Source organism: Mobula hypostoma, chromosome 10, assembly GCF_963921235.1.
Source record: "Mobula hypostoma chromosome 10, sMobHyp1.1, whole genome shotgun sequence".
Taxonomy (NCBI): domain Eukaryota; kingdom Metazoa; phylum Chordata; class Chondrichthyes; order Myliobatiformes; family Myliobatidae; genus Mobula; species Mobula hypostoma.
In genome coordinates this window covers 111,909,750-111,924,177 of record NC_086106.1, presented here as the reverse complement: position 1 = coordinate 111,924,177, position 14,428 = coordinate 111,909,750, and the positions used below count along the sequence as shown (strand labels likewise).

The following is a 14,428-nucleotide window of genomic DNA, read 5'->3' as shown; positions in this document are numbered from 1 at the left end:
CCTAGCTATATATATGTGTCCAAAACGTTTGCACAGTACTGTAAATCCGAGCCGTGACCTTGATGCAGACTGTAGCTCAGCAACATTTTGGAAACCATAACAACGATATTCTCTGTGTCCTTTCCATATCTATCCCATTTTCAGGTAGACAACTTGGCCACATGAATTGGACCAAAGGCATCGTTTCTATGCTGTATTGCTCTCTAAGTCACTGTATCCATTGCACTTTACTTATACAACTCTGCTGGACGGGCTTCAACCTGAAATATTACCTCTGCCTCCCCTTTTCCAGAAGCTGGCAAAGCTGAGTTGGTTCCAACGTGTTTTGTTTCCATTTCAGGTCGCCAATGTTCTCCTTGTTTATGCCTAACCATTGCAATGGCTTGCTTTAGACAAGTAATTGAAACGAGAGGGCATAGCCATTGGCATGCATGATAGCTTTTCTTCTGAATTCCTTTTTCTGAAAACTCCTCAGGAGCCACAATAGCAGGGTAGCGGTTAGTGTCATTCTTTACAGTGTCAGCTGTAAGATTGGGGTTCAGTCCCCAGTCTGTAAGGACTTTGTACGTTCTACCTGTGACTGCATGGGTTTCCTCCAGGTGCTCCTGTTTCCTCCCACATTCCAAAAAGACATATGACTTAGGCATGCTATGTTGGTGCCAGCAACATGGTGACACTTTCGGGCTCCTCTTTCTGTGTTAGTTGTTGATACAAATGATGTATTTTACTGTGTTTCAATGAACAAAAGTAATCTTTGTATTTAATCTTTAATTTTACTCGATAGTAATAGTTCCTAAAACTTTGAGTGGGGCTAGATAATTCGGTAGATTATTGGAAATATTGGATATCATGGAGCGAAATGTTTGTACTGGTCAGCTCAAAGTGACAGGACTTGAGGAATCTTCAAGCCTGTATTATCTCGGAGATCAAACCACAGAAATGGCTGGTGAAGGTAGGTCAAGAAATTAGTTTATCGAGCAATGCTCAGTGGGATCATTGCGTTTTGTCCTGTGTCAGAGTCACAAAGTTTTATTTATGGATGTAGAAGTACGAACTCCAGTGGGCCTCAGGCACTGCTGAACCAGCATTGCACACCTTCCTTCACACTTTGCAACACACGCAAAAGAAAATATCTGCATCCAGCTAGATGAAGAACAAGCAAGGGCTGGCTTAGAACATAGAATAGTACAGCACAGTACAGGCCCTTCGGCCCACAATATTGTGCCCACCCTCAAACCCTGCCTCCCATATAACCCCCTACCTTAAATTCCTCCATATACCTGTCTAGTAGTCTCTTAAATTTCACTTGTGTACCTGCCTCCATCACTGACTCAGGCAGTGCATTCCACACACCAACCACTCTGAGTAAAAAACCTTCCTCTAATATCCCCCTTGAACTTCCCACCCCTTACCTTAAAGCCAAGTCCTCTTGTATTGAGCAGTGGTGCCCTGGGGAAGAGGCGCTGGCTATCCACTCTATCTATTCCTCTTATTATCTTGTACACCTCTATCATGTCTCCTCTCATCCTCCTTCTCTCCAAAGAGTAAAGCCCTAGCTCCCTTAATCTCCGATCATAATCTATACTCTAAACCAGGCAGCATCCTGGTAAATCTCCTCTGTACCCTTTCCAGTGCTTCCACATCCTTCCTATAGTGAGGCAACCAGAACTGGACACAGTACTCCAAGTGTGGCCTAACCAGAGTTTTATAGAGCTGCATCATAACCTCGCGACTCTTAAACTCTATCCCTCGATTTATGAAAGCTAACACCCCATAAGCTTTCTTAACTACCCTGTCCACCTGTGAGGCAACTTTCAGGGGTCTTCCTGTAGACCTATTTTCCAAAAATCACAGTGGGAATGACAGATATGTTATGATTTTTATTTTGGGATGAAGGTGCATGGCCGTTCTAACATTTATCATCGGTCCTAATCGCTCTTGAGGAGGCAATATTGAGCCACATTTGTGAACAAATGCAGTTCAAGATGATTAGCATGCTCCTCAGAGTGCCCATTCAACTGATCTAACTCTGTCATAAAGATGGCATATAGCCTATTTACACACGTATTACTGGCTTTCCTGGCACAGCACCACTTACAATTTACAGTAACTATCATGACCTCCCATCACATTTGTCTTGGCCGATCACTAGTGATTTCTTTGGATTGCCTTCAAATTCCCATTCTCATTTTAAACCCCCCACAGTGCGACAGTGATTTGAAACCAGCGGTACCATTTGGATATTCTCTTTTCTAACCCTTAAACACTATGATTCCATCAGCCTGTGTAGGAAGTGTCATGCAAGGAATCATCCATAACCTATAAGATAGTTGCTATTTTTTGTTTGTGAGTTTCTGCAATTTTGTGAGTTATGCCTGGGTGGTTTCAAGTTACAGAAATTTACAAGAAATTGCTTGGCAGGTGATAAAGCAATTTTTATTGAATTCAAATTTTGCATTTAACCAACTTCAGTAATTGCACTAACCATATACTTCACCGACACTCTTTGCTCCTCTGCTAAAGCTGTTGTTCCATCTTCTTCATTTCCTTCATGTCATCATCAGTGTCTGCTTTGATGGTCAAGGAGATTCCATGAACTGGAACTAATTCATTCCATTTCAAAAGTCTCTAGGCCATATATTTTGGGGTACATCTTCCAGTTTCTGTATGAACCTTATTCCTTTCTTATATCCATTACTTTAGACGTACAGAAGTGAATGTTGTTATGCAGAACTTATGACTTGATGTCAGTGTAATCCTAGTGCAGAAGATCAAAGAATTGTAGATGCTGGAAATCTGAAATAAAAGCAGAAAGTTTTGAAAGCGTTCCGCAGGTCGGGCAGCATTGTGGAAAAAGAAACAGGTAACACCTCTGCTCTGGGACCCTTACCAAAACAGAGCAGTGTCTCCAAAGATCTAAACATTTCAAAGCAACACACACAAAATGTTGGAGGAACTCAGCAGGTCATGCAGCGTCTATGGAAATGAATAAACCGTTGACATTTCAGGCCAAGACCCTTCTTCAGGACTGGAGAGGAAGGGGGAAGATGTCAGAATAAAAAGATGGGGGAGTGGGAGGAGGATAGCCAGCAGAATTTCTCGTGTTTTAAATATTTCAATGTATCCAGCAATCAGAAGGGTTGGGGTGGATTTTGCATATTACCCTGTTACATTACAGAATAAATGCAAGTTATGTAAATAAATAGCCTGTTGTGTTACTGCCATCTGTTGGTAGCACCAGGAATTAAATATTAATCGTTAACGCTGAGCAAGAAGCTCAAAACTGCAGTGATGGTTAATTGGAGGGGCTGAACACTGTTCAGTTAAAAAGCAGAGTCTACGATACATTTATGACGTATATCACAGATCTGCCATTCTTGTAAGTGTGCTGGCACGTGTGCGTTGAACACAGTGCAAAAGAGACAAGGTTGTGATGCTAAATCAGTTTGCCACACTAACAGATGTCAGCACTACCATTTGGACTTGAATGCTTTATCCAGTTCAGTCGCTAACAAAACACACAGTGTCACAAGTCTAATTTAATGGACCACCCATGACCTACAGGTTAGTTACTGTTCCTGTTTTTCTTTTGAGGTTCTATTTTTTAAATTTTGATTAGAAGGCCATAAGACTATTCAGACTAAGATCATAAGATTATAAAAATTTAAGCTCATAAGATTAATTAGGCTACTCAGCCCATTGAGTTTGCTCTACCATTCCATCGTGACTGGTGGAGATGTTTTAAATTACAGAAATTGACAGAGAATGGTGTGACTGATGCTAGAACATCTTTGATGACTTCAGGCTTTGGCATAAACTATTTGATCCCATACATTGTTAAAATTTCCTTTGGAAGACGGCACAATTGGGAGAATTAGCGCAGGGGGGTGTAGAAGAAAAGAATGGTGAATCCGGGAGGAGAAGTGGTTCTACCAGAGGCAATCACTCCCTAGTCCTTGGACAAGAATTCTGCTTATGGGTCCTCAAAAAGCAATGATACGTGGGACAATTCTGCTTCAAAACCCTCGTCTCACTCAAACTCCCATCGCAGGCAAAGCTCTCCTCGGTACTGAGCACACTTACATGGAGCACTGCCACAAGACAGCAGCATCCGTCATCAAGGACCCCACTGGCCAGGCCGTGCTCTCTTCTCACGGCTACCATCAGGTAGGAGGTAAGTCCCATTCCACCAGGTTCAGGAGTTATCAGCCTACAACCAGCAGGTATCTGAACCAGCTTGGATAACTTCACTCACCTCACTGGGAACTGATTCTACCACCTATGGGCTCACTTTCAAGGATTCTATCACACGTGTTCCCAGTATTTTTGTATTTGCAATTTGTCTTCTTCTGTATATTGTTTGTTTCTCAGTCTTTGTTTATATATAGTTTTTCAAAATTTCTATTGCATTTTATCATTTTTCCTGTAGATGCCTCCAAGAAAATGAATCTCAAACTAGGTATATGGTAACATAAACATACCTTGATAATAAATTTGACTTTCACTTCCATTTGTTGTAATTTTAGGTGCGTGGTCACCGGGGGGCAGACAACGAGGGAGTTGCTTGGCCTCGGTCAGAGCAAGGACCAGGCCTCGCACTGCGGTGTCACCTGTCCGCAGCCGCCAGAGCGGTGCCAGGCGTTGGAGTCGGTCACTCCACTAGAGTGCCAGAGGCGGTGCAGTGCACCCTACATGCTGGAGTCAGTGTTTGCCTGGCAGAAAACAAGCTGCATTGTGTTCAGTTGCAGACTGCTGCAACGTCCGTAGGACTCGGGGACTTGGACTATTTTTTTTTTGTGTGACTGTATTTTACCGCTATCTTATAAATGTTTTGCAGCTTGGACCCGGAATAACACTGTTTTGTTTGGCTATATTCATGGGTAATTACGTGTGGTTGAATGACAATTAAACTTGAATCTGAACTTGAGAAGGCCAAGATCCCATAAAGAGCCGCTATCAAGGTGATTGCGGCAATGAAGTTTTATCTTTCTGGCTGTCTCTAGGCTGAAATTGCAGTTATTTGCAACACTGTACAGGTTAACATCTCATGTTGTAAGGGAGAGGTTACCAAAGCTCCCTATTCTGAAAAAGCTGTCCATAATTTATTGCTGTCAGGCAGAGAAAGCACCCTGGATGACGAAGATTCTAAGACATAGTTCACTGCACACACCTCATTTTGCTTGTCCTGCATATCAGCTCTGTCTTATTCCATAAACAAAGAGGATTTCCCTCAACATCTAGTGGCCGTGTTGTCAGTCCGTGTAGGTTATTGTAGCAGTGACAGTCTATTTTCCAATCTGTATTTCAACAAACTTCAGGCAACTGTGTGAAAAGCACTGGCCACCGATGTCTTTGGTACATAAGCAGGCGCACAAGAATAGAGACACTAGTGCCGTATGGAATATGACGACAGTCACTGTGTCTGCTCCTTGGGCTGTCCCTGTATTTCCCCACAGAGCAGGTGTCAGAGTAGCAGAGCATGTGTCAAGATTCCTGGTGGTCCACTGCCTGCTCGATAGGTTTATACAGCCCTCACCACTAACTATGTACTAAATAGGACCATAAGGTATAGGAGCAGAATTAGGCCATTTAGCCCATCGAGTCTGCTCTGCCATTTCCATAAGACCAAAGATATAGGAGCAGAACCATAGAACTATAGAACATTACAGCACAGAAACAGGCCTTTTGGCCCTTCTTGGCTGTGCTGAACCATTTTTCTGCCTCGTCCCACTGACCTGCACCTGGACCATATCCCTCCATACACCTCTCATCCATTCGCCTGTCCAAGTTTTTCTTAAATGTTAAAAGTGAGCCCGCATTTACCACTTCATATGGCAGCTCATTCCACACTCCCACCACTCTCTGTGTGAAGAAGCCCCCCCCCAATGTTCCCTTTAAACTTTTCCCCCTTCACCCTTAACCCATTCGGCCCATCGAGTCTGCTCTGCCATTCAATCATGGGCTGATCCAATTCTTCCAGTCATCCCCACTCCCCTGCCTTCTCCCCATACCCTTTGACACCCTGGCTAATCAAGAACCTATCTATCTCTGCCTTAAATACACCCAATAACTTGGCCTCCACAGCCGCTCGTGGCAACAAACTCCACAGATTTACCACCCTCTGACTAAAGTAATTTCTCCGCACCTCTGTTCTAAAAGGGATGTCCTTCAATCCTGAAATTTATTCCTGGAATCATTCTTGTGAATATTCTCTGAACCCTCTCCAATGTCAGTATATCCTCTCTAAAATAAGGAGCCTAAAACTGCACACAATACTCCAAGTGTGGTCTCACGAGTGCCCCCTTGTCCTAGAATCCCCTACCATGGGAAATAATTTTGCCATATCTAATCTGTTCTGGCCTTTTAACATTCGAAATATTTCTATGAGATCCCCCCTCGTTCTCCTGAACTCCAGGGAATACAGCCCAAGAGCTGCCAGACGTTCCTCATACAGTAACCCTTTTATTCCTGGAATCATTCTTGTGAATATTCTCTGAACCCTCTCCAATGTCAGTATATCCTCTCTAAAATAAGGAGCCTAAAACTGCACACAATACTCCAAGTGTGGTCTCACGAGTGCCCCATAGAGCCTCAGCATCACATCCCTGCTCTTATATTCTATACCTCTGGAAATGAATGCCATCATTGCATTCGCCTTCTTCACAACTGACTCAACCTGGAGGTTAACCTTTAGGGTTGTCACAAAGGTGGGGGCATTGGGGGCAAGGGTGGACCCAAATGCAAGACACATCTTGTGAGGTTACTTAGATTGAGTTTATTGTTCGATACCAGGAGAGCAAGGCAGGAGCAGGAAATAGCGAACTGGACAAGGACTCAGGACTATGACTAGGCTGGGACCAAGGGTCTGGGCTTGGACTCGGAATCGGCTCCCAGAACTAGAGGAGACATGAAGAGGCTAGGGTATGGACTCCGAGCTCGAGACTGGGCAAGGACCCAGTATCTGGGTCTTGTCTCGGGCTCGGACCCCAGAACCAGGCACGGACATGACATGGGCTAGGGAGAGGAGGAACATGGGAACACAGAGCCTCGGTCTCAGGAGAGCAGGTACATGGAACCATGGACACATACACAGAACACCGAGTCGGGACCCCTCCTTGGGTACAGGACATAGGGCCAGGACTCACACACAGAACAGAGAGCTGGGACCCCTTCTTGGGTACAGGACATAGGGCCAGGACTCGCACAAAGAACAGAGAGCCGGGACCCCTCCTCGGGTACAGGACATAGGGCTGGGACTCATGACCCTTTGCAGGGCAACGGCAAGTCGGCCTGACTTACCCCACGGAGGCGAGGACAAGACAAGACAGAACATGACCCCCCGTGGGGCAACGGCAAGACGGCCAGACTTACCCCACGGAGGCGAGGACAAGACAAGACAAGACCAACATGAATGAACACCAGATAGTACCTATCTAGCTCCGGCGATGGAACTAGACCGAAGTGCAGGTGGGGGCTGCAGACGAGGGCTAGAGGCGAGAGGGGCAGAGAAGGGATTCACACAAGGGGGTAGGACAGGAATCACAGACCACCAGGGCCAGGACTTGACTCAGAACTGGGAAGCCGCCAGGGCCAGGACTTAACTTGGAGCCTCCGGGTAGTGGCGAGCTCTGGACTCGGCCCGGGAACAGTAGACAGCGGTTCTTGATTCCCTCTGGCGGGTTACCTGACGGACCCACCTTGATGAGGAAACTTTGCAGGCTCACTTCGGCGAGGTAACTGGACAGGGTTGCTCCGGTGAGGAAAGGCGAATTACTGGCGCTCGCTTTGGGTGGAGACTAGGCTTGCTCCGGCCAGATGACATTGGCACGCCGTGACTTTGCAGACGGTCCTGTGCCGAACGGCTGAAAGCCGGAGACTATAAACTACCGGTTCAGCCAAGCATTAATTGCCTCTAATCACCAAAGTCGAGGGATACGGGAAAACAGGGAATCAATGGTCCGGATCATAACATAAACAAGGTAAATTTAAAGGGACCCCGATCCAGACCACGACAAGGGTATCTTGCACAAGGACTCCCAAGTCCCTTTGCATCTCTGCATTTCACCATGACTGATCCATTTTCCCTCTCAGGCCCAGTCTCCTGCCTTCTCCCTGTATCCCTTCATGCCCTGGTCAATCAAGAATCTATTAATCTCTACCTCAAATATACATAAATACTTGGCCTCCACATCTACCTGTGGCAACGAATTCCACAAATTCACCACTTTCTGGCTGAAGAAATTCCTCCTCAACTTCATTCTAAAAGGATGCCCCTCTATTCTGAGGCTGTGTCCTTTGGTCTTACACACTCCCATCATAGGAAACATCCTCTCTACATCCACTCTATCAAGGCCTTTCACCATTCGATAAGTTTCAATTAGGTTACCCCTCATTCTTCTGAATCCCAGTGAATACAGGCCCAAAGCCATCAAATGCTTTTTCATACGACAAGCTGTTCAATCCTGGAATCATTTTTGTGAGCCTCCTTTGAACTCTCTCCAGTTTCAGCACATCCTTTCTAAGATAAGGTGCCCAGACCTGCTCACAATACTCCAAGTGAGGCACCACCACTGCTTTATTACATTACATTACATCCTTGCTTTTATATTCCAGTCCTCTTGAAATGAAGACTAACATCACATTTGCCTTCCTCACCACAGACTCAACGTGTAAATTAATCTTTAGGGAATCCTTCAAAGGACTCCCAAGTCCCTTTGCAACTCAGATTTTTACATTTTCTCTCCATTTAGAAAACAGTCAACCTTTTCATTTCTTCTACCAAAGTGCATGACCATACACTACCCGACACTATATTATGTCTGCCGCTTCTTTGTCCATTTTCCTAATCTGTCTGAGTCCTTCTGTAGACTGTCTACTTCCTCAAAACTTCCTAGCCCTTCACCTATCTTCGTATCGTCTGCAAACTTTGCAAAAAAAGCCATCAATTCATCATCCAAACCATTAACATATAATGTAAAAAGTATCAGTCCCAACACAGACCCCTGTGGAACACCACTAGTCACCAGCAGCCAACCAGAAAGGTCTCCCTTTATTCCCACTCTTTGCTTACTGCCAATCAGCCACTGCTTTGTCCATGCTAGAATCTTTCCTGTAATACCATGGGCTTGTAGTTTGTTAAACAGCCTCATGTGTGGCACCTTGTCAAAGGCCTTCTGAAAATCCAAATACACAACATCCACCAATTCTCTTTTGTCTATCCTGATTGTTACTTCTTCAAAGAATTCCAACAGATTTGTCCCGTAAGATTTTCCCTTAAGGATTTTCCCATGCTGACTACAGCCTGTTTTATCATGTGCCTCCAAGTACCCTGAGACCTCATACTTAAGAATCTACTCCAACATCTTCCCAACCACTGAGGTCAGACTAACTGGCCTATAATTTCATGTTTCTGCTCCTCTCTCCCTTCTTGAAGAGTGGAGTGACACCTGCAATTTTCCAGTCTTCTGGGACCATTCAAGAATCTGGTGATTCTGAAATATCATTGCTAACGTCTCCACAATCTCTTCAGCCACCTCTTTCAGAACCATGTGGTGTACACCATCTGCTCCAGGTGACTTATCTACCTTCAGAGCTTAGGTGAATTGAATTGAAGGATATGGTTGTTGAAGGAAGCCAGAATAGGTGGGCGGGAAGAGTTGATTCAGCAGTGTATCTCAAGAACTAAAAAAGTAACTTAGTTGGGTCTACATGACTGACATCTTCCATTGATGCATTCCCCTGTGTATCTTGTCTCCAGTGTACCCACACAGGGCTCCTCCAATGGCTGCCATGTGATGCAGACTGGGAGATCGTTTCGCTGAACACCTACGCTCTGTCCGCCAGAGAAAGCAGGATCTCCCAGTGGCCACACATTTTAATTCCACGTCCCATTCCCATTCTAATACGTCTATTCACAGCCTCCTCTACTGTAAAGATGAAGCCACACTCAGGTTGGAGGAACAACACGTTATATTCCGTATGGGTAGCCTCCAACCTGATGGCATGAACATTGCCTTCTCAAACTTCCACTAATGCCCCACCTCCCCCTCGTACCCCATCCGTTATTTATTTATATACACACATTCTTTTTCTCACTCTCCTTTTTCTCCCTCTGTCCCTCTCACTATACCCCTTGCCCATCCTCTGGATTTTTTTCTTTCTCCGTAGGCCTCCTGTCCCATGATCCTCTCATATCCCTTTTGCCAATCACCTGTCCAGCTCTTGGCTCCATCCCTCCCCCTCCTGTCTTCTCCTATCATTTTGGATCTCCCCCTCCCCCTCCCTCTTTCGAATCTCTTACTAGCTTTTCTTTCAGTTAGTCCTGACGAAGGGTCTCGGCCCGAACCGTCGACTGTACCTCTTCCTAGAGATGCTGCCTGGCCTGCTGCGTTCACCAGCAACTTTTATGTGTGTTGCTTGCCATGTGCCTGATGACTTACTTTCTTTAGTAGTTTATTTTCCCTCTTAACCTCATTTTCCCGTCTTCAAAGATAATGGGGGCAGAAGGCTGGAGAATGGGATTGAGCGGGAAAATAAATCACCCATCATCAAATGGCTGAGTAGACTCAATGGGCCAAATGGCTTAATTCTGCTCCGATGTCTTATGGCCAAATGCGAAAGGTCGCAGGTAGCTTTGGAGAATGACCACAAGCAGTCAGGGGCTGGAGGGCCAGGCTGCAAACTAGAGTAGTTCACCATAGTCTGTCACTGTATATGTTTTGTCATCAGCCATGAGAGCAGCAATCTGTGCTCGCGTAACAGCAATCTGACTTTGTCCTGGCAATACACAACGGCTGCATGTAGTACGGTACTGGAAGCTGCAATGTTACCCATCAGAGTCTAGGGCATGCATGGTATTGTAGTGGTCACCGTACCATCGACCCGAGTTCAATTCCCACTGCTGTCTGTAAGGAGTTTGTACGTTCTCCCCGTGACCGCATGGGTTTCCTCCGGGTGCTCTGGTTTCCCCCCCACAGTCCAAATACGTACCGATTGGTAGGTTAATTGGTCACTGTAAACTGTCCCGTGATTAGGCTAGGGTTAAGTCAGGGGTAACTGAGTGGCGCAGCTCGAAGGGCCAGAAGGCATGATTCCGCTCTGTACCTCAAGAAATAAAAAAGTAACATCGTTGGGTCCACAGGACTGAAAATGGACTTGCACTTGGAAAAAACATAGAACTTTAGAACACTATACAAGGCCTTCAGCCTACACGCTGTGCAGACCTTTCGACCTACTCTAAGATCAATCTAATCCTTCTCTCCTACGTCACCCTCTATTTTTCTGACATCCATATGCTTCTCAAATGCCACTGGGCCTAGTGTATCGGCCTTTACCACCATCCTTTGCAGGGTATTCCTAGTACTTAACACTCTGTACATAAAGAACTTACCTCTGACATCCCCTTATACTTCTTTCAACCACACCCCCTGGTACTGTATTAGCCATTTCCACCCTGGGAAAAAGTCTTTGACTATCCACTCTTGTCATCTTATACACCTCTATCAAGTCATTTCTCATCCTCCTTCGGTCCAAAGTGAAAAGCCCTAGCTCACTCAACCTATCCTCATAAGACATGCTCTGTAATCCAAGCAGCATCCTGGTCAATCTCCTCTGTACGCTCTAAAACTTCTACATTCTTCCTATAATAGAAGTGAGCAGAATATTCTGAGTGTGGCCTAACCAGGGTTTTATAAAGCTGCAACATTACTTGCTGCTCTTGAACTCAGGAAAAGCTGGGCTTACAATTGCCAATTGTGCTGGACCTCTTCTTGCTCCTGGACATGCTGCTCAATACACCAGGAAATTTATCTAAAGCTACCTTTTTGACTGGTCTACGTAATCATCCAAACCTCACTTAAATCCCCTGCTAACAAACTTGCACTCCAAAAACTGCTGCTCATGTTATTCCTTCTCTTTGATACTTCTGTATGCCACTTGTGCCAAGAGTCTCACCACATATAGATCCTATCTCTACACAAATCCTTGAAATGGGAGCACCTAGTATGCAGGCTGTGAGTGTGAAAGCCAATGATAGCAACACAGAACTGAGTGAGAGATTGAATTCTCATACGTAACCCTACCGAGACAATGGGGGCAATGAGGACAGCTTGAAAGTGAACCAGTCAGATGGATAAGTGAACAAATCACATTGGTATACTGAGAGCTTAGGTGAATTGAATTGAAGGATATAGTTGTGAAGGAAGACAGAATAGATGGAAAAGATTAATGGTCTGAAGAGATGTATTTTGGAAAATTTTAAGAACTGAAGAGGGTAAAGAAAATTATATTTGCACAGAGTCCGGTTAAATGAAAGAGAGAGAAGAGGTGTATTCAATAGTTAGAGCACTACGCACATCTATTCTGTGCAAATTCATTATTCTACATAATCCCATTGCGTACTGAACTTCCTATGATTCAGAACATTTGCAAAGACAGGTGTGAAAAAAGGGCCCGAAGGATCACTGGGGACCTGAGTCACCCCAACCACAATCTATTCCAGCTGCTACCATCCGAGAAATGGTACTGCAGCATAAAAGCCAGGACCAACAGGCTCCGGGACAGCTTCTTCCACCAGGCCATCAGACTGATTAACTCACGCTGATTTGAGCGTATTTCTATGTTACATTGACTGCTCTATTTATTGTAAATTATTATAAATTACTATGATTGCACATTGCACATTTAGACGGAGACGTGACGTAAAGATTTTTACTCCTCATGTTTGTGAAGGATGTAAGAAATCAAGTCAATTCAATTCAATCAACCTGCACCCGGACCATAGCCCTCCATACCCCTCTCATCCATGTATCTCACTTACCAAATTTCTCTTATATGCTGAAATTGAACCCGCATCCACCACTTCTGCTGGCTGCTCATTCTCACCACTCTCTGAGCAAAGAAGTTCCTCCTCAGGTTCCCCTTAAATATTTCATCTTTTACAGTTAACCCACACCTCTGGTTCTAGACTCACACGACCTCAGTGGAAAAAGCCTGGTTGAATTTTACCCCTCATAATTTTGTATACCTCGATCAAAACCCCCCTCATTCTCCTGCACTCCGGGGAATGAAGCCCTAACCTGTTCACCTTCCTCTATAACTCAGGTCCTCAAGTCCTAGCAACGTCCTTGAAAATTTTCTCTGTACTCTTTCTATCTTATTGATATCATTCCTGTGGGTAGGTGAGCAAAATTGCCCGCAATACTCCAAATTAGGCCTCACCAACGTCTTGTACCGGGGGGGGGGGGGGAATCTTCAACATAACATCCTAACTCCTGCACACAATATTTTGATTTATGAAGTATTGTGAACAGTATTGAGTTAATGCAGTAGGTTGTTCAAGGGTGAGGTACATTTTGATGGACATCAAAATTCTAGTCATGAAATCATTTAGCTTCTCTGAAGAGGTGGATAAGAAAAGGAGTTCCCACCCTGTTAAATTTATAATACGTACTACCTTTAAATCCAGGGGATTGATGACAAAAGTGGAGTTACAAGGTTCTGATCAAATGGGACATATGTTAACTTGTTCTGCTCCAATAAAGCATAACAAAAACTATTAGAATATAATGATGTTCTATGTAAACCCACAGATAAAAATAGATCTTTCTATTTAGTTTTTTGACAGTAAATCATGTGAGGACTGTGCCAGTATGTGAGTGCAATGCTGCGTGAGTCATGATACAGCACAGGACTGCCTTACTGGTTGGTCTAATACAAAATGAATGTTATTTTAAGATAAGCCCAAGAGATTCTGCAGATGCTGGAAATCCTGAGGAACACACACAAAGTGCTGGAGGAACTCAGCAGGTCAAGCAGCATCTGTAGAGAGGAAGAAAGGGCTGATGTTTCAGGCCGAGACCTTTAATCAAGGGGAAGATTTATTCTGGATTCTTCCCCTTCCTTTCCAGTCCTGATGAAGGATCTTGGCTGAAACATTGGCTCTTTATTCCTCTCCATAGATGTTGCCTGACCTGCTGAATTCTTCCTGCATTTTATGTGTGTTATCGTAAGATGCAGTTATTAACCCTTTGCCAGAATTTGTTTTGATAATGGATTACTCTTGAAACAGTTTCAGATACTGAAAGCTCACAGGATCCTCATCATTTTCTATTTTAACAGCTTCAGTGCCATTTTTATTCATTAGAGATCAGTATCAGTCATGGCTCATTTGGAAATGTGAGTTCAAAATTCTATGCTGATGATATCGAAGTTGAAACTTCCTCAGATAGACGGCAAAGTAAAGATGGTGAAGAAGGGTTTCGGCCCGAAACGTCAACTGTTTCTCCATTTCCATAGATGCTGCCTGCCCCGCTGAGTTCCTCCAGCAGTGTGTGCGTGTGTGGCTTAAGATAAGGATCGATTATGGTTTTCTAATTATAAATGAAAACGAACTTTCTTATGTATATAAGAGGCACAGTTATACAAATGT

The 14,428-nt window shown here is 44.4% G+C and overlaps 1 protein-coding gene across 2 annotated transcripts in view; it reads right to left on the bottom strand.

The window, feature by feature from the left end:
* Positions 1–2,421: 2,421 nt before the first annotated feature.
* The window catches only part of LOC134353122 (tumor necrosis factor ligand superfamily member 13B-like), a 38,393-nt gene continuing 26,386 nt past the window's right edge, over positions 2,422–14,428 (bottom strand). For both annotated transcript variants that reach the window (XM_063061053.1, XM_063061054.1), the window contains exon 7: positions 2,422–2,796. The gene's annotated coding sequence lies outside the window, so the exon portion shown is untranslated. The remainder of the gene's footprint in view (positions 2,797–14,428) is intronic.